The 27902-nt window shown below is 44.1% G+C and overlaps 1 protein-coding gene across 2 annotated transcripts in view; it reads right to left on the bottom strand.

Annotated features, from left to right (window-relative positions):
• Positions 1-27902, bottom strand: part of MBOAT2 (membrane bound O-acyltransferase domain containing 2) — a 152610-nt gene that overhangs the window by 97608 nt on the left and 27100 nt on the right. The window lies entirely within an intron of this gene.

Below are 27902 nucleotides of genomic sequence, written 5' to 3'. Positions count from 1 at the left end.
TTTCATCTTTGTAACCAGGTATATTTGCTAGATCAACTATTCAGTGATCTAGTGTTCAAGGTGAATTTGCCTTAGGAAGTGCACCCCACATAAAACTAGAAAACACAACAGAAGGTAATGTACTGTCTCATGGGAGTTAGCAAAGGAGGAATAATAAAAATAACAATAAATCCACGCAGCAGCCACAAGAAGTTAGCACTGTTTTGGGAATCAGGAGATCTGGGTTCATTCATTCATTTATTCAATTGCATTTATTGAGTGCTTACTGTGTGCAGGGCACTGTACTAAGCGCTTGAGAAGTACAAAAGCACTTGGGGGCTCTGATTCCATTTCCGCCTGTGGCTGGCTAATGTGGGCTTCGACCATGTATGCATACGAGTGGGATTCTTGCCCAGTTATCTGCTTGCCACCTGTGCCCTAGCAAGAACACAATCAGCAGGGGCGAGAGTAAGAGCAGTACTGAGCAAGCCACTAGCACTATCTTCAGTTCCTCCATATAGGATCTAAGTCAGGAATGAGGCTGAACAATCACTCTGGACTGGGGACCCCCATTTCTAGAGATACTGTATGAACTCATCCATCCCGGGGGCGGGAGGTGGAGGTGGGATCTGTCGCAGCTCCTCCCTTTTCCCCACCCTCCTTCCCCTCCAGCTGCAGAATGAAAGTTTTCCACCCAGCCCAGGCCAGCCCAGCCCAGCCAAACCCTGAGCCAAGTGGCCCGAGGGCAGGCTTTACTGAATTGGTTCATGCCAAGAAGGAGAGAGCAGGGCTGACAAGGCTGCAATTTTGCAGGAGAGACAAACACACTCACTCATTCCACAGCCAACCCCAAATCACTTACAGCATTTAGTAGGTGAGCCAAGGGCCAAAATTATCACAGCCTGACAAATGTCTTCTCAAACTCTTTTCCTTCATTACATCATTCCTTCATTTAAAATAGGAGAACAATCGAAATCTGTTGTATTGCCTTTGAAGGCTCCAATGCCCTTTAAAAGCCGCTACAGAGTGCACAATAAAAAATCTTGCAACTTTCAGACCTTCCTAGGAAGGCATTAATAGGTCAGATAACAATTGGCCAGTTTTAAGAAAAAAGTAAGTCGTCCTTATTTTCACCAATGTATAGTCTGAGAACCTTTCACAAGCTTACAAAGAAAATTACCTTGACTATGCATGAAGGTTTTTTTTAAAGTATCAGTTATATGTTCTAAGAAAAAGCATCAGGCAAAGAAGCATGGCTCAGTGGAAAGAGGCCGGGCTTTGGAGTCAGAGGTCATGGGTTCAAATCCTGGCTCCACCACTTGTCAGCTGTGTGACTTTGGGCAAGTCACTTAACTTCTCTGTGCCTGTTACCTTATCTGTAAAATGGGAATTAAGTCTGTGAGCCCCCCGTGGGACAACCCGATCACCTTGTATCCTCCCCAGTGCTTAGAACAGTGCTTTGCACATAGTAAGCACTTAATAAATGCCATCATTATTATTATTATTATTAATCATCAAACAATAATAATTGTTTAGGAGGACACTAAGTAATAACAATAATAATTATGGCATTTGTTAAGTGCTTACTATGTGCAAAGAACTGTTCTAAGCGCTGGGGGGAATACAAGGTGCTCAGGTTGTCCCACATGGGGCTCACAGTCTTAATCTCCATTTTAGAGATGAGGTAACTGAGGCCCAGAGAAGTTTAAGTGACTTGCCCAAAGTCACACAGCTGACAAGTGGCAGAGCAGAGATTAGAACCCATGACCTCTGACTCCCAAGCCCATGCTCTTTCCATGGAGCCACGCTGCTACTGGTGCTTCTTCTCGCTGCTTCTTCGCTTCTTCTGTTTGTAGGATCGCAGCCTACTGCAAGCCACTGTAACCGTGGGCATAAAGTAGGTCCACCACATGTGAAAACACTGGTGGTGCTTACATGTCGTTCTAGATATCACAGGGGCTCCTATTTGGTTTTGTGCCACTGCAGAAGGCAGAGGACCCCACTTACCCTATCGGGAATATTAACGTATGTCCCAGCATCAAGAAGATCCTGCACAATTTCAGTAATGTCCCTCCTTGGAAGCAATCATTAAAGCAGTATTTCCATCTTTGTCTGTTAAATGCATGTTTGGATTTCTTTTCAAAATTTCCTTTACAGACTGAGGGTAGCCCCCTCTTAATGCAACAATAAGTGCTTTCATTGAGTACAATTCCTATTCTCTTTCACAGGTGGACATCTGACTTGACGATGATAAGTTTGAAACAATGAATCAGATGCCAACTCATTAACATTAACAACTTGTAATACGCCCTCTATGGTTCTGGCTCCCAATCTTTAACACTATCATATTTTACAATCTATTTAAAACAGCCAGCCGACAAACAGTATGTAAAAGTTTAGACTTGATGACTTTGATGCCTAAGATAGAAAATCCTTGCCTCATCAGTAATCACAGCAGAGTTTCTGGTGAGCACTACAGACACTTGGCAACCTCTGGACAATTCACCAAAGACACAGTTCACCCCTCTAATGCCGGCTCCCTAGGCGTAAGAAGCAGCCTCTGAGTCCAACGTTAGCACTTGGAGGGGCTCAAAATCACTTAAAAAAAAACCCCAGAACTCCTCCATCACACTCTAAGTTCCAATATCTTCCATTCATTGTCTACCATCTACCACGCTCAAAAGGTGCTCATTAAATACTAATGGTGATGAGGAACAGTACGATCCGCTGTGGCCTAGCGGGAGAAAAATGCTGATGATGCTAAGCTGGCTAGGTAAAACATGGGAACAGACACCCATATAAAAACACGCAGTACAAATTAATTAGAGATTGCTATTTCATGAGTGGTCCTTTATTACGTATGCCCGCCAACGAGCTCACCTGGCTTGGAAATGGTTCAGCCCATTAGCACCACAGTGCAGGCTGTGGGTGGGGAGCAGACACCAGAACCAAGACCAGAATCAGGGTAGAGCCAAGTGAAGGATTGTCAACCCCAACGGGGCTCCAGGCAGTGGGTGAAACCAGCACAGTGAAGGGCAGTCGATGACAGTTTGAGGGCATACTTATGCATTTCATGGCCACAAGGGTAGACAACCGCAATTTGCAAAATCATCTCCTAAAGAATAACATTAGCACAATTAACTACTGTTTAAAGTTTTCCTTCTAGGAAAGTGGCAGGATGAGTCAACCATAATGAAATGCAATTTTAAATCTCCAGACATTGGTAAGCTTTCACCTTTAGCCACAAAACTAGCCAGTGACATTTGGAAAGTTAAGCTGAGGTTCTTAACTGCCCTAAGTTACTTTTACTGAACACAAATTGTACATTTTCTTGCAGCATCAACGGGGTTTATAAAGCTCCCAACCCCTGAAGCTATTTTGAGTAGCACCGCACTGTTCCCACCCAGTAATACGGCTGGCAGGAGCCAAGCCAACAGGCACAATGGTGTAAGGTCACATCTCCTCCAAGAGGGCTTTCCCGATTAAGCCCTGTTTCCCCCACTCGCTCTCCCTTCTGCATCATCTATGCAGATGTTGCCAACTTGTACTTCCCAAGCGCTTAGTACAGTGCTCTGTACACAGTAAGCGCTCAATAAATACGATTGAATTAATGAATCTATGCACTTGGATCCAGGAACTTTAGACATCTGATATGTTCCCCACCCTCAACTCCACAGCACTTACGTTCCCATCTTGAAATTATATATTATAAATTACTTATTCATTCAATTGTATTTATTGAGCACTTACTGTATGCACAGCACTGTACCAAGTACTTGGAAAGTACAATTCAGCAACGAATAAAGACAATCCCTGCCCACAATGGGATCAAAGTCATTAATGTCTGCCTCTCCCTCTAGACTGTAAACTCACTGTGGGCGGGAAACGTGATGGCAAATTCTGTTGTATTGTAGTGCTGGGTACAGTGCTCTGCATATAGTAAATGCTCAGTAAGTACCACTGATCGATTGACTGACTGCTGGTGTAGGATGGAGACGTTAGCCATCGCGGTTTTGGGGGGCTGCCCCCAACTTGAAAGATGATGGGTCCCCAGACATTCTCCTGGCTGGTCCCTGGCTCGGAGCCCCAAAAACCATCCGCACAACTGTACACCCGTGGAATGAATCCTACCTGGCAATGGTGTGACCAGGTGTAAGGAAGCCTTCCTTGTGCACGGACCTCAAAGACCCCAGCTGCTACCAATTCCTTTCCTGCTCTGTGCAGAAACATGGCATCAGCCCCACACTCAACTCCCCAGGGGAGGGAAGCAACACCTCAGCAGAACCTCAATTAAGAAAGTTTTCAGTATTTTTAAAAATAACATTCTCATCCGTGTCTTGAATGCAGGAGAAGAGCTGAGCTTTTCAAAGAGTTAGCAGTGACTATGGGAAGGGGAAGGTGTTTATATAGTCTAGTTGTGAGAACGTCCTGGTGTCCCCAGTGAAGGTCGAACTGAGGTCAAGGGACTTGTAGAATTGCAGCACCTGCTGTCCAGAAACGACACTTCTCAAGAGTTCTCAGGAAAAGAGAGCCACTGTGCTAGTGAGGCAGAATCTTTAAATTCAGGATGAGGAATCCTTCCTACCTCTCTTCCGACTATCTGGGATACTTTCTGAGACACATGAAAGTTGTTCTTCTCCATGTGCTGCTGACTTGTGAGTATTCATACTCAGACATTTCTCAGTGAATCTAAGGAAGTGTGGCCGTATACAAATGGTGAACGGCGAGTTCGGTACAGAATAAGCCCTCACACAGTATTGACTGATATCAAGGTCTGAATATAATAATACCTGTGGTACTTATTAAGCTCTTATAATGTGCCAAGCACAGTACTAAGTGCAGTGATGATACAAGAAAATCAGCATAGATCTTTCCCGGGGTGGGGGGGGGGGGTCACAGTCTAAATAGGAGGGAGAATGTGTACTGAATCCCCATTTTACAGATGAGGAAACTGAGGCACAAAGAAAGTAAGTGATTTGCACAAAGTCACACAGCAGGCAAGTGGCAGATCCATAATTAGAACCCAGCTCCTCTGAATCCTGTGCTCTTACCACTAAGCCACAGTTTTTCCAAAGATATGAGGAAAATGAATAATAGCAACTGCCCTATGGAAAGCTGAAATTGGGAAACTGAGAGCAAGAAGGCCAGATGAACTTTAAGGACACAGTAAAGCAAAACAGCGGACAATGTAAAACAGACTCAATTGCTGAGGTTCAACAAACATGGCACACTGCTATCCAGAAGAGAGTTCTTTCTGAGCAAAAGCTTACGGAACAAGAGAAAGAGAAAAGAAGTTAAGAGACAAAACAGCATCAGGCACAGCGAATATTAAACATGACAACACAACAAGGGCAGCCTTTTTATGGGTGCAATATGAGTGGGTTCCAAGGAGGTCTCGTCAGCCACGTAAGAATTTTTATGTGAATTTTACTCTCAGTGTTGCCTTCTGTGAATATGACACACTACTACTACATGTATACAGCATATACAAGTCTGTAGTAGTCTGCTATAAATAATAATAATAATAATGATAATCATAGCATTTATTAAGCACTTATTATGTGCAAAGCACTGTTCTAAGTGCTGGGGAGGATACAAGGTGATCAAGTTGTCCCATGTGGGGCTCACAGTCTTAATCCCCATTTTACAGATGAGGTAACTGAGGCCCAGAGCAGTTAAGTGACTTGCCCAAAGTCACACAGCTGACAATTGGCGGAATCGGGATTTGAACCAAGGACCTCTGACTCCAAAGCCCGGGCTCTTTCCACTGAGCCACGCTGCTTCTAGATAAATATATATATTTATTGTGTGCATATATAAATACACATACACGTCTGTGTGTATACGTGTGTGTGTTTAAAAAAGACTGGGGGTGCTAATTAATTTCAGACTCCTTTTACAAAAACTCTCCTACAAACAAGGGGGCCTCCTGGAAAGAACACAGCTCTAGAAGTCAGAGACTCTGGCTTCTATTCCAGGCTCTCCCATTTGCCTGCTGTGTGACCTTGGGCAAATCACCCAACTTCTCTGTACCTCAGTTTCCTCATCTATAAAATGGGGATTCAATGCTTGTTCTCTCTTCTACTTAGAATGTGAGCCTCATGTGGCACAGGGACTGTGTCTAACCAGAATATTTTGTACCTACCCTATCACTTAGTACAGTGTCCGGCATATAAGTGCTTAATAAATACTACAATTATTATCATTGTTAGTATTATTTTACCATCCCTCATTAAATGCAATGAGGATATAATATGCAGTCTTACTGCTGGGAATCTTGATCTACAAAACCCTAAAGTGAATCAGCACTTCGTTACTGTCCTGCGCATCATTTTTTGGAAGAAAGGGGAAAGAAACAACTTCTTTAGCCACAGGGCAGGCAAAGGATTATAGAAGAGGAGGCTAGGAGTCATGTGACCCAGAGACAAGATGCAGAAGAATCGGAGCAGGAGGATACGATGATATTACCTGTCACTCCACCAGCAGTCCTGGACACTTGTGATTCTCTTGTAACGATAAACGATTGGCCCAAGAACAATGGTTTCCTAGCAAGAGAGCTTGAACATTCCCCACAAATATCTTGTTATGTCTGGATGTTCCTGAAAAGATGGGGTTTGCATCTCCCAAAACTCAAACTTTCTCCCTCTCGGCCTGTGTTCTTATTTCCATTTTGAGGGATGGGGGTGCTACAAAAAGAGGGGGGGTCACACCCTGTGTGACCTCTTCCCTGAGGACACTCCCCCATCTATCTTTTTCTCTCTCTCTCTCTCACATGAACAACACACACACACGCACTCTCACACACACACCCCTCCCCCGCCCCATTCATAATGAAGTGAATTTCAGGGAAAGGTCTCAGGGGAAATTTCTGAATGCTTTCATTCTCTCGAAACAAATGGAGTCACTAGGAAAGCTGGCTAGGAATCAGAGCGAACACCATGAAAAGGACTCAGTTTGGACCACGACGGAACTTTCAAGGACTCAGCTTAAGCCCACTGAGATGCTATTAAAAACTGTCATATCCTAGAGATCAATCAATCAATGGTATTTATTGAGCGCTTACCATGTGCAAAGCACTGAACTAAGCACTTGGGAGAGTACACGATAACACAGTTAGTAGTCAGGTTCCCTGCCCACAGTGAGGTTACAGTCTTGAGGGGGTAGACAGACATTAATATAAATAAATTAGGGCTTTGTACATAAGTGCTGAGGGGATGAGAGAGGGATGAATAAAAGGTGCAAATCCAAGTGCAAGGGTAATGCAGAAGGGTGTGAGAGAAGAAGGACTGAGGGTTAGTCAGGAAGCCTTCTTGGAGGAGATGTGCTTTTAATAAAGTTTTGAAGGAGAGAAGAATGATCATCTGTCAAATGTGAAGAGGGAAGGCCAGAGGTAGGATGTGGACAAGGGGTCAGTGGCAAAATAGACAAGATCAAGATACAGTGAGTAAGCTGGCATTAGAGGAGCGAAGCATGTGGGCTAGACTGTAGTAGGAGATCAAGGAAGTCAGGTAAAGGGCAGCCACTAGAGGGTTTTGTGGAGTGGGGAAACAGACTGAACGTTTCTGTGTAAAAATGAACCGGGCAGCAGAGTGAAGTATGGACTGAAGTAGGGAGAGACAGGAGGCAGGGAGGTCAACAAGGAGGCAGGTGCAATAATCAAGGCGGTACAGGGTAAGTGCTTGGACTAACATGGAAGCAGTTTAGATGGAAAAGGAAAGGACGGATTTTAGAGTTGTAGGTCGAAACAGCAAGATTCACTGACAGGGCTGCAAGGGACCCCCTGTAACTCGCTGCCCAATGTGGTAGAATCCCAGGCTCGGGAGTCCGTCCTCAACACTGCCCAGGAGCCCAGACTGGACACTGAAAAATTAACATTTGTACAGGTTTTGCCTGGACGTGGGTCACAATCTGTTCCTTAAAACTGCATCTTAAGCCTAAATGTTGCAAGTCAAAACGACTGGGGCCACAATGAAGGCCTGTGTTGTAGGGTCAAAATTGGCAGGATGCAATGCTCAAACAGGATGTGAATCTAGACACATTCTAGGTGCCATTCGTCATTAACTCGGAACGCCTTAAATTGAGAAATGCTTGTTCCAAGGGCCTTATAAATTCTACATAATAATAACAATAATAGTAATGATAATAATAATAATGGCATTTGTTAAGCGCTTACTATGCACAAGGTACTGTTCTAAGCACTGGGAAGGATACAATGTGATCAGGTTGTCCCACGTGGGGCTCATAGTTTTAATCCCCATTTTACAGATGAGGTACCAGGCACAGAGAAGTTAAGTGACTAGCCCAAAGTCACACAGCTGACAAGCAGTGGAGCCAGGATTTGAACCCATGACCATGTGGGTCAATGATGTGATCACTGACCTCATGTGATCATACATGTGATCATACATGTGATCAAACCTCCTTCTGAAGGCAATGGGAAAATTCACCTTAGAAGTAATTCTTAAATAGGATTTTAATTACCATTTAACACCCACGTTAACCATAATATTAGTGTTTTCTGTTCTCCAAGTAAGGTGCCTGTTCCTTTGTTAGAGCCTCAGTGGGACTGGGTCCAGATTTCAGGCCTCCAGCCAACCCTCTTGAAGGCAGGAGGCTGACAAAGACAGCTTGGCTCCAGGAGGTCTCTCCTGCACTATTTCATGAAATGGGTTGTCTCAAGAAAAATAAAATATAAATTGACAGGATTGTCAGCTTTTACTCTAAGAAAAAAATGTTTAGATGTTGTTTGGAATTCTTTGCTTTCGTCTGTTACCGGGGCAGTAACAGGGGCAATAGCCTACAAGAGCTGTCTTTGTCCATTATTTTTATAAAAAAAACGCCTTAGAAGTTTCTCTTCGTTTCTAAATCAAATAAATGATTCTAGTCCTCGACTGCAGACACTCATAACCTAGATTTACTTCTCCAAACGAAATGACTACAGTTGTAACAGATACTCTCCTCTCTGGCTTATTTGAATTTATGGTTTGCAAGGCTAATGGACGTTGTTTGCACTCACTACTGAAAAGTAAGAACTCAATTAACCCTCTCCATATATAGACTGTACACTAAACAATCGGAATTGAAAAAACTATATTTTGACTAATGATAAACACCACTGACAAGTGGGGTGTTTATTCTAATTGAAGCCAGAAAAGGGACTCAATTTGAGAAATTGTCAAAAAATAGGCTATTTCAAACACACAGAGAATACTGCCTTGAGGAGCTGGGGACTACAGAGGTTCATTTATTGATACAAATTGAGTGTCTTTCAGAAAAAAAAGCCCTTTAAAATAAGTGTTCAAAAAACAAAGGGACCATAAAAATCTTAAATAAATAATCTCTAGAATTCACAATGGCATGACTAATCCCTTTTTCTAATGCAAAGAAACTTATCTTCATTAAGTAACCAGCCTTTCTTTCACACAACTAATAGAGCTGGCAGAGCCAGCTCAGTCAGACACAAGCCCTCCTCCTGCTCACACCACCCAGTTCTCAGACAGAAAAGCCTTCATACCTACATAAAAGGATGCTCAATTTCCTCCTTATCCTCTACTATTTCTTAGGATGAAGGAAATAACCCATTCAGAAGATATTTGACATTTCTCTCACCTTGATTACTGTATCAGTATCTTTGCTCACCTCTCTGTCTCCTATCTCTCCCCACTCCAGTCCATACTTCACACTCTGCTGTCCAGATCATTTTTCTAAAAGAAATTCAGATCATGTTTCCCCACTCCTCAAGAGCCATCAGTGATTACCCATCCACCTCCAATCAAACAGAAACTCTTTACCATAGGCTTTAAAGCACTCAGTCACCTTGCCCTCTCCTACCTCACCTCATTACTCTACTACAAACCTAGCCAACACACTTCACTCATCTAATGCCAGCCTACTCACTGTACCTCGATCTTGACTTCCTCACTGCCGACCTCTCAACCATGTCCTGCCTCTGGCCTGGAACCCCCTCCCTCCTCATATCTGACAATTCTCTTATCCGACAGAAAATTAATCTCCCTTCAAAGCCTTAACGAAGGCACATCTCCTCTAAGAGGCCTTCCCTGACTAAACCCTCTTTACCTTTTCTTCCACTCCCTTTTGCCTTTCTGCGTCACCCTGACTTGCTCCCTTTATTCACCAGCCCCTCAGTGCTTATGTACACATCTTTCAATTTTTTTTAATTTATAGTAATGTCTGTCTCCCCCTATAGACTGTAAGATCACTGTAGGCAGAGAACGTGTCTGTTATATTGTACTCTCCAAAGCACTTAGTGCAACTCTGCACACAGTAAGCACTCAAATACGATTTAGTTATTTCTAGAAATTCCATTTTTCATTCATTCTGAGTTAACTTCTTAAATACGTTTGTTAGCTGAAGGAAAACTGCAATTACCTGTTCTTGTTTCACTAGAATACTTTCAATAGAGTGAAGTTCAAGTGTTGGTTTAGTGTTAAATATTAAAAGTTCCAACATATGGAAAAGAACTATACCATTACATTTTTTTTTGAAAAATTCAATTTGGTTTCACAGTTTCCAACCCATGGCTTCCCCCCTCTCCAATAACTGGATAATTAATTCAGTTTGCTGTACAAAGAATTAAAGACCAGATCCTATACTCCGGTAATTGGTTTCATGTAGCAAATAAGCATCATGGCTAATAGCAACTTCAGAGAATTTATACATGACAAAACAAAGAAAAATCCCCCACAATTTCAGAACAAGGCACCTTAACTCCTCAACCTGAATCCAAATAACAGTGTTGAACGGATTTAAGGTACTAGATGAGTGGAAGGCAATTTTATCTTTGTACCTAAAATCCCGAACTGACAGCATGTACACATTTTCAGTTTAGAGTCAAATGGCCTACAGGTCTCATTTTCAGACAGCAAAGTACACCAAAAAACGTCAAAGGAAACACTGTTTCAAAAATAAAGACTAAGACAACCTCTCTATGCTATTTCCAAAGTAACAGAAAAACTAATTATTCTCTCACTAGAGTTTAATTTCCCTGTGGGAAGGGATCATTTTACCAACTGTACTGTACTCACCCCAAGGCTTAGTACAGTGCTCTCCTCACAGTAAACACTCGGTAAATGCCAGTAATTGTCAATGGCATTTGGTGAGGAAGCCAACTGCAAAACCTAAACAGCCCCTAAATAGGCAATATGGCAGGAACATTTACCACGACACCATGCAAAAGGAGGAGGAAACTGAGCAAGGCTCTACCAATGGTGAAGCAATTGGTGCCATCGCAACCAGTTCCCTTTTCTCAACAGGGGCAATGGAGACTCAAGGGCATTCTTACAGGCGACTGAAGTATGACTCCGGGAGGGATAGGCAGTTGTACTCTTCCTTCTACAGCCACACTTTCTCTAGGCTCAGGGTACTAACCACTGAAAGAAGACCAGGAGACTAAAAGAGTGTAAAAAGGAATGTTTTCAAGGTTTCCCGGAATTGTGGGAACCAATAACCCAATAACAAGAGGAGGGAGAACTCTGGGACATTTTTTATGGCATTTGTTAATTGCTTACTGTGTCTCAAAAACTGTACTAAGCATTGGGGTAGATACTAATTAATCAGGTGGAGCCCAGTCCCTGTCCCACGGGTTGGGGGAGGGGGGATTGACAGATTGGAGGGAGAACAGGTACTGAATCCCCATTTACATATTCATTCATTCAGTCAATCAATCATATTTATTGTGCAGTTACTGTGTAACAATAATAATAATAATAATAATGGCATTTGTTAAGCACTTACTATGTGCACAGCACTGTCCTAAGCACTGGGGAGGATACAAGGTGATCACGTTGTCCCACGTGGGGCTCACAGAAGTAATCCCCATTTTACAGATGAGGTAACCGAGGCACAGAGAAGTTAAGTGACTTGCCCAAAGTCACACAGCTGACAAGCGGCAGAGCCAGTATTAGAACCCATGACCTCTGACTCCCAGGCCTGGGTTCTTTCCACTGAGCCACACTTCTTCCCTGTACAAAGCACAGAAGAGGAAACTGAGGCACAGAGAAGTTAAGTGACTTGCCCAAGGCCATAGCAGGCAAGTCGTGGAGCTGGGATTAGAACCTAGGTTCTCTCACTTCCAGGCCCGTGCTCTTTCCACTAGACCACACAGCTTCCCATTCAAGCATTCAAATTCCAATTTAGAATAATTTTAACATTTCAGGAAGATAATCAAATCAATGACATTTACTGAGCATCTACTGAATGCAATGCACTCTACGAAGCACTTGGAACACAGAACACATGCGCCCTATCCTCAAGGGGCTTACAATATAATGGAGTCTAAATAAAATGTTTATATCAGGGAGAAAGCTACCTTATGCCACTCACCCAAAATAAATGATTTCAAAAAACGGATGACAAGAATTTGGATTTTCCTAACAGACATCAATTTGAAGACCTGGAGACAGGCAGGTTTGACATCTATCCTTCAGCTTTGGAAACTTCACTTGGTAGCAGTGTTGTGATGAAAAAATATCCTAAAATGACCCTGGATTTCCAACAACCAAAGCCTACTTATTTACCAATTACCATATAGGACCATGAGGGGGTTCAGTTTCCTAGCACTCATTCATTCATTCAGTCATTTTTATTGAGCGCTTACTGTGTGCAAAGCATTGTACTAAGTGCTTGGGAGAGTACAATATAACAACAGACATATTCCCTGCTCACAGTGAGCTCACAGTCTAGAGAGAGAGACAGACATAAATAAATAAATTACAGTTATATACATATGTGTTGTGTGAATGGGAAGGAGGATGAATGAAGGAACAAGAGGGATGCAGAAGAGAGTGGGAGAAAAGGAGAGAGGGCTTAGTCAAGGAAGGCTTCTTGGACTTCAGAGTGACAGGTGACCACCAAAGTGAAATTCTCCATCTCTGAATGGAAATTTCATAAACCCTCTATCTTTCACAGAACTCAAGGGCCAAACCCTGTGCTGTGTGTTGTGGCCCAAGTGCTCAGCACAGCTGGGCTGCAGGTCCCTCCCTGATCTACATGTGGCACGGATTCAGATTCCTCATCTGTAAAACAGGGATCTCCCTCTCCCTTAGACTGTGAGCCCCAACCACAGTGCTTGGCACATAGTAAGCACTGAAAAATAAAATTATCATTAATATTACTCTCCAGGGTGCGGACTACTATCACTTAGCAGCCTCCAGGCTCCAAACTAACACCATTCTTTGGCTGGCGTAGCACCAGTGCAGTGGCTGTTCAGGCATTCAGTGCCAAAGCATAAGCCCATCAATTCAGTCAGCCATCAAATCCTGTTTTTTCCCTTTTTTATGGTATTTGTTAAGCACTTACTATGTGCCAAGCACTGTAGTAAGTGTTGAGGTAGATACGAGCTAGTCAGACCCAATCCATGTCCCACGCGGGGCTCACAGTATCAATCTCCATTTTACAGATGAGGTAAATGAGGCACAGAGAAGTTGAGTGATTTGCCCAAGGTCACCCTGCAGACAAGTGGTAGAGCTGGGATTAGAACCCAGGTCCTCTGACCCAGGCCCGTGTTCTATCATTCATTCATTCATCAATTCACTCATTCAGTCATATTTATTGAGCGCTATGGGCAGAGCACTGTACTAAGTGCTTGGGAGAGAATAATATAACAATAAACAGACACATTCACTGACCCATAACAATCTTACAGTCTACAGGACAAGCTCACAGTCTATCCACTAGGCAATGCTGCTTCTGTACTTCACAACATTTCTATAATCTGCCCCTTTCTTTCCGTTCATTCATTCATTCAATCATATTTATTGAGCACTTACTGTGTTCAGAGCACTGTACTAAGTGCTTGGGAAGTATAAATCAGCAACATATAGAGACGGTCCCTACCCAACAACGGGCTCACAGTCTAGAAGGGGGAGACAGACAACAAAGCAAAACAAGTGGATGGGTGTCAATATCATCAGAATAAATAGAATTATAGCTATAGAAACATCATTAATAAAATAGAGAAATAAATATGTACAAATGAAATAGAGTAATAAATATGTACAAATAAAATAGAGTAATATATGTACAAATATATACAAGTGCTGTGGGGAGGGGGAGGGGGAAGGGAAGGAGGGGGGCGATGGGGTGGGGAGGAGGAGGAGGAGAGGAAAAAGGGGGGCTCAGTTTGGGAAGGCCTCTTGGAGGAGGTGAGCTCTCAGTAGGGCTTTCAAGGGAGGAAGAGAGCGAGTTTGGCGGATATGCGGAGGGAGGGAATTCCAGGCCAGAGGTAGCACATGGGTCAGGGGTAAACGGCAGGACAGGCAAGAACAAGGCACACTAAGGAGGTTAGCGGCAGCAGAGCAGAGTATGCGGGCTGGGATGTAAGAGAGAAGGAAGGTGACGTAAGGGGGGCAAGGTGATGGAGAGCTTTGAAGCTGAGAGTGAGGAGTTTCTGCTTGATTCGAAGGTTGAAAGGCAACCACTAGAGATTTTTGAGAAGGGGAGTAACATGCCCAGAGTGTTTCTGAACTAAGATAATCCGAGCAGCAAAGTGAAGCATAGACTGAAGTGGAGAGAGACAGGAGGATGGGAGATCAGAAAGGAGGCTGATGCAGTAATCTAGTCAGAATAGGATGAGAGATTGAACCAGCAAGGTAGCTGTTTGAATGGAGAGGAAAGGGTGGATCTTGGTGATGTTGCGGAGGTGAGACCGACAGGTTTTGGTGACGGATTGGATGTGTGGGGTGAATGAGAGAGTGGAGTTGAGGATGACATCAAGGTTGCAGGCTTGTGAAACAGGAAGGATGGTGGTGCCATCTACAGTGATGGGGAAGTCAGGGAGAGGACAGGGGTTGGAAGGGAAGATGAGGAGCTCAGTCTTGGACATGTTGAGTTTTAGATGGCAGGCAGACATCCAGATGGAGATGTCCTGAAGGCAGGAGGAGATACGAGCCTGGAGGGAGGGAGAGAGAGCAGGGGTGGAGATGTAGATTAGGGTGTCATCATCATCATCATCAATCATATTTATTGAGCGCTTACTGTGTGCAGAGCACTGTACTAAGCGCTTGGGAAGTACAAGTTGGCGACATATAGAGACGGTCCCTACCCAACAGTGGGCTCACAGTCTAAAAGGGGGAGAGCGTAGAGATGATAGTGATAGATGATAGAGATAATCTCAACAGCGTAGAGATGATAGTTGAAGCCGTGGGAGTGAATGAGTTCACCAAGGGAGTGAGTATAGATGGAGAACAGAAGGGGACCAAGAACTGACCCTTGAGGAACCCCTACAGTAAGGGGATGGGAGGGGGAGGAGGAGCCTGCAAAGGAGACTGCGAATGAATGGCCGGAGAGATAAGAGAAGAACCAGGAGAGGACAGAATCCGTGAAGTCAAGGTTGGATAGCGTGTTGAGGAGAAGGGGGTGGTCCACAGTGTCAAAGGCAGTTGAGGTCGAGGAGGATTAGAATAGAGTAGGAGCCGTTGGATTTGGCAAGAAGGAGGTCATTGGTGACCTCTGAGACGGCAGTTTCGATGGAGTGCAGGGGACAGAAGCCAGATTGGAGGGGATCTAGGAGAGACTTGGAGTTGAGGAATTCAAGGCAGAGCGTGTAGACGACCTGTTCTAGGAGTTTAGAAAATAAGGGTAGGCGGGAGATAGGGCAATAACTAGAAGGGGCAGTGGGGTCAAGAGAGGTTTTTTTTAGGATGGGGGAGACATGGGCATGTTTGAAGGCAAAGGGGAAGGAACCAGTGAAGAGTGAGCAGTTGAAGATGGAAGTTAAGGAGGGGATTAAGGAAGGGGCGAGAGTTTTTATAAAATGAGAGAGAATGGAGTCCAAAGCACAGGTGGATGGGGTGGCACTTGAGAGGAGGGAGGAGTCTCATCTGAAGATACTGCTGGGAAGGATGGGTAAGTAGCGGAGAAGGTCACTACCTGGCCGAAGCGCTAGAGCATCAGTTTCCTCACTGATTGTCCTGTCCCCAGTCTCTTCCCTCTCCAGTCCATGTTCCACTCTGTTGTCAGATTATTATTAACAATCCATTTGGGCACATCTCAAATCTTATGTTGCCGACTTGTACTTCCCAAGCGCTTAGTACAGTGCTCTGCAAACAGTAAGCACTCAATAAATACAACTGAATGAATGAATGAATCTCCTCGCTCCTCAAAATCCTCTAGTGGTTGCCCTTTCATCTCCACATCAAGAGAAACTTCTCACCAAAGGCTTTTAGGCACTCTGTCAGCTCTTCCCATCCTTTCTAACCTTGCTCCTCTCCCACTCCAACTCAGCCTGCATACTTCACTTCTCTAATACTAACCTAGGTGCTGTGATTAAATCTTATCTCAATCACTGTGGATGCTTGCTTACACTCTCCCTCCTACTTGCAACTCCCTCCCACCTCCTATCCAAGAGATCACCACTCACCTCAACTTCAGAGACCTAGAAAAATCATATAATAAAGATGGCATTTGCTTACTACATGCAAAGCACTGTTCTAAGCACTGGGGAGGTTACAAGGTGATCAGGTTGTCCCATGGGGGGCTCACAGTCTTAATCCTCATTTCACAGATGAGGTAACTGAGGCACAGAGAAGTTAAGTAACTTGCCCAAAGTCACACAGCTAACAATTGGCGGAGCCGGAATTTGAACTCATAACCTCTGACTCCAAAGCCCGGGCTCTTTCCACTGAGCCACGCTGCTTCTCTGTCTCTTCCAGAAAGCCTTCTCTGATGAACCCCTTGCCTCCTCTCCCTATTCTCCCTCCATTCTGTATTCATTCATTCAATCGTATTTATTGAGTGCTTACTGTTTGCAAAGCACTGTACTTAGTGCTTGGAAAGTGCAATTCGGCAACAGAGACAATCCCTACCCAACAATGGCCTCAGAGTCTAGAAGGGAGGAGACAGACAGCAAAACAAAACAAATCAATTGTATCAAAATAAATAAATAGAATTATAGATATATATATATACATCCTAATAAAATAAATAGAATAATAAATATGTACATTTATACACAAGTGCTATGGGGCAGGGAGAGGGGTAGAGCAGAGGGAGGGAGTTGGGGTGATGGAGAGGGGAGGAGGAGCAGAGGAAAAGGGGGGCACAGTCTGGGAAGGCCTCTTGGAGGTGGTGAGCTTTCAGTACAGCTTTTAAGAGGAGGAGTGTACTAGTTTGGTGGATGTAAGGAGGGAGGGCATTCCAGGCCAGAGGTAGGACGTGGGCCAGAGGTCGACGGCGGGACAGGCAAGAACAAGGCACAGTGAGGAGGTTAGCGGCAGAAGAACAGAGTGTGCAGGCTGGGCTGTAGGAAAGAAGGGATGTGAGGTAAGAGGGGGCAAGTGGATGGAGAGCTTTGAAGCCAATACTGAGGAGTTTCTGCTTCATACAAAGGTTGATAGGCAACCACTGGAGATTTTTGAGGAGTGGGGTGACATGCCCAGAGCATTTCTGTAGAAAAATAACCTGGGCAGCAGAGTGAAGTATAGATTGAAGTGGGGAGAGACAGGAGGTTGGGAGATCAGTAAGGATGCTGATGCAGTAATCCAGTCGGGATATGATGAGTGACTGTACTAACAAGGTAGCGGCCTGGATCATCTAAGAACTGAAGTCTGACCTTCCAAAGAACTTGGATCCTGACTCTACCCCAGCACTAATGTGCATATCCTTATAATCTGGTTTCTCCCACCTATAATTTACTCTAATGTCTGTCTCCCCGCACTAAACTGTAAACTCCTTGAGAACAGGGAAAATAATAAGAATAACTTGAATAATAATTGTGGTATTTATTAATTGAAGCAGTGTAATCTTGTGGATATAGCACAAGCCTAGGAGTCAGAGGGACCTGGGTTCTAAACCCAGTTCCACCACTTGTCTGTTATGTGACCTTGGGCAAGTGACTGAACTTCTTTGTGTCTCAGTTACCTCATCTGTAAAATGGGGATTAAGTCTGTGAACCCCACGTAGGACGTGGACTCAGTCCAACCTGACTAGCTTGTATTGACCCCAGAGCTCGGTACAGTGCTTGACACACAGTAAATACATAGAAGTGAAGTGACTTGCCCAAGGTCACACAGCAGACAAGTGGCATAGCCAGGATTAGAACCCACGACCTTCTGACTCCCACGCCCGTGTTTACAATGTGTCTAGCACTGTTCTAAGCGCTGAGGTAGTTAATCAGGTTGGTCACAGTTCCTGTCCCACATGGGGCTCACAGTCTAAGTAGGAGTAGGAGGGAGACTTTAACAGATGAGGGAACTGAGGCACTGAGAAATTAAGTGACTTGCCCAAGGTCACACAGCAGGCAAGTGGCAGATCTGGGATTAGAACCCAGGTCCCAGTTTACTCCCAGGATCCTGCTCTTTCCACTAGGCTGTACTGCTCCTCATTATGTCTACTAACTTTATTGCACTATTTCCCAAGAGCTCAATACAGTGCTCTGCACACAGCAAACCCTCAATAAATTCCACTGATTGACCAGGATATCCAAGACACGCTAGTCAAGACACTGAAAGTACCAACTATCAGGAGCTCTTTACTTAGAAATAATAAATTGTATGACCCCCTTTTCCTAGGGGAAAAATCAAGATATACTGAGAAAGAATTAATCAATCATATTGAGTGCTCACTCTATGGAGCACTACACAGAGTGCTTGGGAGAGTACAATACAACATAGTTGACAGACATGTTCCCTGCCAACAAGGAGTTTACAATCTAGAGGAGGAGCTAGACATTAATAAAAATAAGTAAATTACGGATAGGTACGTAAGTGAAACTGGGCTAAGTGTAGGGTGAATAAATTTAAGGGTCTGGGTGATGCAGAAGGGAGAGGAAGTAGAGGAAATGAGAAATCCCCAAAAGCCAACAGCTAACTGGGAAAAGGGAATAAGCATTAGTAAACAAAGCAACCATTTTGCATTATCCTTCTCTCCCACCCTTCCATTATCGTCGTTTTTTCTTTTTCAGTCCTGGGAGTAAGATTGAGTCATGCGTATTCACACGCACCCAGACCAACCTTTCCCTTTTTCACTTCAGATCCCGGAGGCAGCAGGTTCTGTGCAGGTTAGGGTGGGGCCGTGTCAGACGTAGGGTGGCCCTGTGTTACCTCACCAGGCCTGAGGGCTCACGCTCTCCCAACACTGCACCACCCAGGGAAAAGAAAGGCAGGCCCAGCCCAAGAGGCAGGATTCAGGAGGCAGCAGGTGAGCGAGTTAGTAGGCACACCTTGGACTGCATTTAGAGCACTGGACAAAAAGGAAACAACCACAGCCCAGAACCACACTGGATAGAGAAACCCCTAGAAGTGTCAAGGAAAAATTGGGTAAATATTAATGAGAGGAGCACAACACATAGCAATGCACACAGAGCACTCCCCGGGATCAGGGAGCGCCTACAACAATTTCAAGCCTCAAAACCCTACCCACCAGCATATATTCAAGGGCCTTTCACCGTGGCAGTGGTGATGAAGCTCTCCCCTCAGCGCCTGCCTCCCAGATATTCCTGTGTCACAAAATAAGTTCTCAAAAGAGACTTGAAAATTTTTGAAGCTTTCAACTTGAAATATTCAAAGAACAGTACAGAGCCATCTAATAATGGAGACCAGAAGTTTTTATTTTCCTCCATCTTAAAGACTGTAAATCTCTACAGGTACTATTTCAGAGGTACATACACACTTCGATCACTCCTAAGTATTTAATAATAATTATGGTATTTGTTAAGTGCCTACTATGTGTGAAGCCCTGGGATAGATACAAGATAAGCAGGTTGTCCCACATAGGGCTCACAGTCTTAATCCCCATTTTACAGATGAGGTAACTGAGGCCCAGAGAAGTTAAGTGACTTGCCCAAGGTCACAAAGCAGACAAGCAGCAGAGCCAGGATTAGAACCCATGACTTCTAACTCCCAAACCCTGGCTCTTGCCACTAAGCCACTCTCCTTCTCAAGTATTTACTGAGTGCTTACCCTGTGCTGGGCTCTATACTGAATGCTTGGGAGAGAACAACACAACAATACAACAGATACGTTCCCTGCCCACAACAAGCTTTCAGTCTACAGCAGGAAACAGACATGAAATTAAATAAACTGCAGATACGTACATAAGTGCTACAGGGCTGGGAAGCAGGGCAGTAAATAAAGGGAGCAAGTAAGGCAATAGAAGGGAGTGGGAAAAGAGGAAAAGAGGGCTTAATCAGGGAAGGCCTTTGGAGGAGATGTGCCTTCAATAAAGCTTAGAGGCAGGGGGAGAGTAATTGTCTATCGGCTATGCAGAGGAAGGGTGTTCCAGGCCAAAGGCAGGATGCGGGCGAGAGGTCGGTGGTGAGATAAAGCAGGAAGGAAGCAGCGTGGCTCAGTGGAAGGAGCCCGGGCTTTGGAGTCTGAGATCATGGGTTCAAATCCCGACTCTGCCACTTGTCAGCTGTGTGACTTTGGGCAAGTCACTTAACTTCTCTGGCCCCAACGATCTCATCTGTAAAATGGGGATTAAGACTGTGAGCCCCCTGTGGGACAACCTGATCATCTTGTAACCTCCCCAGCGCTTAGAACAGTGCTTTGCACATAGTAAGCACTTAATAAATGCCATCATTATTATTATTATTAGATAGATGAGATTGCAGTACAGTAAGTAGGTTGACATTAGTGGGGGGAAGTGTGTGGGCTGGGTTGTATTAGAAGAGCTGGGAGGGGAGGTAGGATAGCGCAAGGTGATAGAATTCTTTAAAGCCGATGGTAAGGAGTTTCTGTATGATGCAGAGATGGATACGCAACTACTGGAGGTTCTTGAGGAGTGGAGAAACATGAACTAAATGTCCATAAGTGCTGTGAGGGTTAGGTTGGGGTGAAAACCTAAGTTCTCAAGGGGTGGGACAGAGCGCAGGCATGGGTAAGGCTCCAGAAATGGAAAATGGTGGAGGGGGCAATGAGAATTTAGGGAAGCCTCCTTGGAGAAGATATGATTTGAAGGTGGGGAGAGTGCTGGTCTGTCAGACATAAAAGGGAAGGGAGTTCCAGGCTAGAGGAAGGGCAGGAACAAGGAGTCCATGGCCAATGAGGTGAGAGCAAGGGACAGTGAGTAGGCTGTGCAAGGTCTCCCAGATAGGTTGTAATCAGAGAAAAATGAGGATAAACATGCGGAAGAAAGGTGAGGCAGTGACTTAAAGCCAATGGTGAAAGGTCCTGCTTGATATGGACCTTTCATTCTCAGTTGGCCGTTCATTCTCAGTCTCTTTTGCGGGCTCCTCCTCCCCCTCCCATCCCCTTATTGTAGGGGTTCCTCAAAGGTCAGTTCTTGGTCCTCTTCTGTTCTATATCTACACTCACTCCCTTGGTGAAATCATTTGCTCCCACGGCTTCAACTATCATCTCTACGCTGATGACACCCAAATCTACATCTCTGCCCCTGCTCTCTCTCCCTCCCTTCAGGCTCGTGTCTCCTCCTGCCTTCAAGACATCTCCATCTGGATGTCTGCCCACCATCTAAAACTCAATACGTCCAAGACTGAACTCCTTATCTTCCCTCCCAAACCTTGCCCTCTCCCTGACTTTCCCATCACTGTTGACGGCACTACCATCCTTCCCGTCATACAAGCCCACAACCTTGGTGTCATCCTTAACTCTGCTCTCTTGTTCACCCTTCACACCCGTCACCAAAAACTGCCGCTCTCACCTCCACAACATCACCAAGACCCGCTCTTTCCTCTCCATCCAAACCGCTACCCTGCTCGTTTAATCTCTCATCCTAACCTGACTGGATTACTGCATCAGCCTCTTCTCTGATCTCCCATCCTCCTGTCTCTCCCCACTTCAATCTATACTTCACGCTGCTGCCCGGATCATCTTTTTGCAGAAATGCTCTGGGCATGTTACTCCCCTCCTCAAAAATCTCCAGTGGCTATCAATCAACCTACACATCAGGCAAAAACTCCTCACTCTTGGCTTCAACGCTGTCCATCACCTCGCCCCCTCCTACCTCACCTCCCTTCTTTCCTTCTCCAGCCCAGCCCGCACCCTCCACTCCTCTGCCGCTAACCTCCTCATTGTGCCTCGTTCTCGCCTGTCCCGCCATCGATCCCCGGCCCACGTTCTCTCCCTGACCTGGAATGCTCTCCCTCTGCACAACCGCCAAGCTAGCTCTCTTCCTCCCTTCAAAGCCCTACTGAGAGCTCACCTCCTCCAGGAGGCCTTCCCAGACTGAGCCCCCTATTCCTCTCCCCCTCCCCATCCCCCGTGCCCTACCTCCTTCCCCTCCCCACAGCACCTGCATATATGTTTGTACAGATTTATTACTCTATTTTACTTGTACACATTTACTATTCTATTTATTTATTTTGTTAATATGTTTTGTTTTGTTGTCTGTCTCCCCCTTCTAGATTGTGAGCCCGCTGTTGGATAGGGACCATCTCTATATGTTGCCAACTGGTACTTCCCAAGCACTTAGGACAGTGCTCTGCACACAGTAAGCGCTCAATAAATGCGATTGAATGAATGAATGAATGAATATGGAGATGGAGATGGAAAAGCAACCATTGGAGGCATTTGAGGAGTGGGGAGAAGTTCACATTATGATCTTTCAGTATGAGCAACAGAGTGAATCAATCAATGAATTAATCGTATTTATTGAGCGCTTACTGTGTGCAGGGCACTGTACTAAGTGCTTGGGAAGTACAAGTTGGCAACATATAGAGACAGTCCCTACCCAACAGTGGGCTCACAGTCTAAAAGGGGGAGACAGAGAACAAAACCAAACATACTAACAAAATTAAATAAATAGAATAGATATGCACAAGTAAAATAAATAGAGTAATAATAAATAAATAGAGTAATAATAAATAGAGTAATAGAGTGAAGCAAGGACTGGAGAGGGGAAAGGCTGGTGGTAGAAGGCCAGCAAGGAGGCTTGATGCAGTAGATGAGGCAGGATATGACAAGTGCTTGGATCAGCATAGTAGCAGCTTGGAGGGAAAGAACAGGGTGGATTCGAATGAATACAGATGGGAAAGACAGGATTTGGTGGCTGACTGAATATACACGTTGAAAGAGATGAATCAAGAATAATGTCAAGGTGGTGGACTTGAGAGACAGGAAGGATAGTGGTGATGTCAACAGTGATGGGAAGGTCACGGGAAGGAGAGGATTTGGATGGGAAAATAAGGAGTTCTGCTTTGGACATGTCAAGTTGGAGTTGTCAGTGGGACATCCAAGTAGGGATGCCCTGAAGGGAGGAGGAAATGCTAGATTGAAGAGAAGGAGAGAGATGATTTGGAATCATCCATACAGAGATGGCAGTTGAAGTCATAAGAGCAAATGTATTCTCCAAGGGAGTGGGTGTAAATGGAGAAACAAAGGAGACCCAGAACAAAGCCTCAGGGAACCCATATGATTAGGGCATTGGAGGAAGAGGAAGAGCTGGTGAAAAAGACCAAGAAGGAGTGACCAGAGAAGTAGGAGGAAAGCCAGGAGAGGACTGTGTTAGTGAAACCAAATTAGTGCTTCCTCTGGATCTCCACAAATTCCTCCCTAACCCTTGAGCACTCAAGATTAGGGCAATGGTTTGGCCATGTGGCACTGAGGTCACGAAGTCTCCGGTGCTCAAAGAAGTGGCACACAACAGTGATGATATTTTACATCTCCACATGCTTCAAATGACACACTTAAACCATCTTAGAAGGGTTAACTGGTGGCAATGGTATTGTGTCACTTTTTTTTATATTGTACAAAATTAAATAATAAAAATCTCAGCAACCTGGCCAGGATGTCCCAGAAAATCATGCATACAAATTTGTAATGGCCACTTCAGAGTTCTAGCCAACTACCAAGCACTTAAATTGAAAATCTGAGTGGAAGGAATTGGTTTCCACAACGGGGAATGGGTGTCAGAAACCAGCAGCACTCCATGTAATTCCATTTAATTGCTGTCAAGGAGTGATTCTGTGTGTACAAGACCACTTGTTTCTCCTCTTTTCCCCCAATAATAATTAATACTAAGTGTGGTATTTGTTGAACATTCATTCATTCAATCGTATTTATTGAGTGCTTACTGTGTGCAGAGCACTGTACTAGGCACTTACTACATGCCAACCACTTTGTTAAGAGTAGGAGTCAATGAAATAAAATCAGATCAGACCCAATCCCTGTCTCACATAGAGTTCATAGTCCAAGAGGGAAGGAAAACAGGTGTTTCATCCTCATTTATTACAAATGAGGAAACTGAGGCACTGAAAAGTTAAGTGTCTTACCCAAATTACACAGAAAGCACATGGCAGAGTTGGGATTAGTGCCCAAATCCTCTGACTCCTAGGGTTGTTCTCTTTCCACTAGACTATGCTGCTTCCTAATGTTGCCCATTTTTCATCCATTTCCCTTGTCATTAGAAAAATCTCTATCAGTGGATGACAAGAGCAAGGAAAAGGAACTCCAGTTCAATTCAATTAATTCTTCTTCTTGATGATTCTGCTTTAAGTTTAGGTGATGAAAAGGAAAGAAGCTATTGGCATATATGAAGTTTGGGGATTTTCTATGATTTTCAATTGTACTCCAATTAATCTATGGTATTTGGTGAGTGTTAACTGTGTGCAGAGCACTGTACTAAACACTTAGGAGAGAACAAGGGAGCTGGTAGACTTGCCCTTTGTCCTTGGGAAGCTCACAACCCCATGAAGGTTTACCACACACAACTGTCCCAGAGTGTTCTGAAATAGTGAAATGTAATACAAAGTAATATGCATTTAAATGACTTGTCATTCACCACACCACTAACTGCTGAGCTGCTTGGGTACCACTTCACATATCAAAATGATGTTCAATAAGAAGTTAATTTGACTATTAAAACGTCTATCAACCCATCAATATTTATGGAGCACCTTTGGTGTTCAAGGTATGATATTAAGCGTTCCAGAGGATACCACAAAATTATCAGCCATGATCCATCTTAGAAGATCTTACAATCACTCTAGCAGGGGAGAAAGGCACTAAAATAATTTAAAGGTAAGAAGGAATGCAGTGGATATTTTGGTGTGGGCTTCAGTAACATGGTGTGTGCCAGAGTGCCATCTAGGAGGATACAAGTGCTGAGGTGGTAGTTGAGATGATAAAAACAAGAGAGGAGAAAATACTGTGAAAAGGCCTCCCTAAGAGGGACTTGAAGGTGGGGAATAAATGCTTGAGAAACTTAAATCTATATCAAATGAAATCTAGACTTTTCTGTTAAATTTTATTCATTTATTCAGAAGAATTGTGGACACATTTTTTGAATATTTGTTCATTAAGAGAGAAGAACAGTATGGTCTAATGGAAAGAACATGGAGCTAGGAGTCAGAGGACCTGAGTCCTAATCCTGGCTCTGCCAGTTGCCTATTATGTGACCTTGGGCAAGTTACTTAACTTCTCTGTGCCTTAGTTTCTTCATCTGTAAAAACAGGCATTGAATGCCTGCTTTCCCTCCTACTTAGATTGTGAGCCCAATGTGGAATAGAGATTATGTCCGACCCATTCATTCAATCTTATTCATTGATCGCTTAGTGGGTACAGACCACTGTACCAAATGCTTGGAAAAGTACAATAACAAACACATTCCCTGTCTACAATGAACTTACAGTCTAATGGAGCTTACAGTCTAGACACATACTAAACTTATAACTACCTCTGCGCTTAGAGCAGTGGTTGACACATAGTAAGTGTTTAATAAATACAACAATAATGATAATAATAAAAGAAAATATTTAACAAGTAAAACGTGGTTTCAAAGATATCACCCACTGGCAGATTCTACAGTTGTCTAAAATGTATCTGACTTAGTTTGGTTTAACTGCAGACCCCTTTAGTTACTCAAGCAACTCTCTTCCTTCTCCATGTCTCTTCCCAACTCCACAAGGACACATTGCTCATGCTGCAACCCAGGGTTATGGGCTGGAATTAAGACTGTCCCGTCCCAAAGAGCACTTCCACTCACCTCGGCCCTGAAACCACCTGCTCTGCGATTCTAGGACAGGCCAATACAGGTGTGCACGTGGACCCATTCAGTCCCAACTTATGCTCACGGTTGGGTAAAAATTGGGATCTAGGAGAGTCCATTGTCTCTGTAGCCCTGGGCTCTGAGATGGAGGAGACCTAGTTTTAGCCCATCACCTGCCTAGGGTCCAGGGCCACAGGGGGAAAGATATGAGGCCTTTTCTTGGGGAGATGAATCCTCCTTCTCCTCCATCCCCTCCCCCCGGGGCTGAGATTCAGCATTATACAATGAATATACAATGGAGGAAGCTCTACCTAAATGTTATGTCAGATTTCCAAGACGTTGAAGAGACTCCGGAGCAGACAACCAAAGAAGGGGAGGCAATTTGATGTCCAAAAGCAGGTGGAGATTGTCGATGTCAGTGAGTTGATTTATCTCACTCAGAGGAATCGCTAACGAGAATCTCATCGAACTCTGATCAACCAATATATTACTCCAAGATTCCAAAACATGAAGTGATGGATTCTCCACCAGCAGCTGAAATCTCAGGATTAGAAAGCTTTGAATTAATTTTGGAGAAAGTGGATGAATTTTTAAATTGGATTGAAGAAGATATACCCAGTGGAGAGAGGAGTTCAGAGGTGGGAAGATATTTTCAAACAGAGTTAGCCCGCTACACATGGCTGTAAGCATGAAAGAAGGGTGCTCATCATCCCAAATTGGACAAATTATCCAGCTTCTAATTTTGCGGCTTTCTGCCAAGCTACACGATGGAGTCTCCTACCCAGGGTGACAGACAAGCTTGGGGCTGGAGACACAATGCCTATAGTGTACCAGGGCACTGTGACCAGGCAGGCTGTTGCTTCAGTTGCAGCTGCAGTCTCCCCTGCCCAATTCAGCCAGCTCCCTTTCAAGATCCCATTGGGCCTGCCCACCATGCGGCAGGCCCTGGGTGATTCCCTGGATAGAAACCTTCACCACTGACAGGCCACCTTCAGGAGGTAGAGCTGGGGCCAGAACTCATGTCTCCCGATTCCCAGAACTGGGAATCCTCTTTCCACTGAACCCACAGCAGGGCAACGATCCTTAATCAAATTATAACTCCTCAATTATTTAAGATGATGAAGTTTCTCTTTGAATTACTTTAGTAACATTTAAGTAACAGTTTAGTACTATTTATCACCACTATATCACCCCACTTCTTGACTGTGAGCCTGTTGTTGGATAGGGACCGTCTCTATACATTGCCGACTTGTACTTCCCAAGCACTCAGTACAGTGCTCTGCACACAATAAGCGCTCAATAAATACGATTGAATGAATGAATGAATGAATATCTAGTGCATAAAGGAATTCCATATCACTTCTCCAGGGGCCCTGGATCAAATCCTAGTTTATAAAGTGACAGTCTATGGGAAAAAATACCCCTTAATACAAACACAATTTCAAGGACTATAATCTAATTGTATTGTGGGATATGCCCATATGAGAAAATTAATCGAAGACTACCAGGCCAATTGCCCTTTTAATCTTCTTATATTCTACATTACAAAAATCTGTATTGTAACATTTTCTTTTTACTGAAGTTGATTCTGGAGGACCAATCTCATGAACCATATGTTTTGGGGCAGAACTTGAACATCATTTTCCTGCTCGTAACATTTCAAAGAAAATAAATACTGAGTTTTCACTCAGCTAGAATGTACATAGGACACTGAATCACATCTGATGCAATAGAAAAGGCCAGAACCACAATGCACTGCATATAGCTTAAGATTAGAGACATCTGTAAAGTTGTACACCCCTGAAAAGGAAGACACACTTCAGAAACATTATTCTACACGGACCACAGAAACTGGAGTTTACTTGCAGGTGAGATAGAGTATTAGGAACAACCCATTCTGACAAATGACTAATCCAGAAATGGTCCCAAGAAAGGATCCAAAGTAACCAAGTGAACAATTCAGTATTGTTCCTTTTATCAGAAAGACTTGAATTATGTATCAATGTTTGCTTCTTATTTTA

The sequence above is a fragment of the Tachyglossus aculeatus genome, chromosome X1, assembly GCF_015852505.1.
Source record: "Tachyglossus aculeatus isolate mTacAcu1 chromosome X1, mTacAcu1.pri, whole genome shotgun sequence".
Lineage (NCBI taxonomy): Eukaryota > Metazoa > Chordata > Mammalia > Monotremata > Tachyglossidae > Tachyglossus > Tachyglossus aculeatus.
This window is presented reverse-complemented; position numbering and strand designations above follow the sequence as displayed.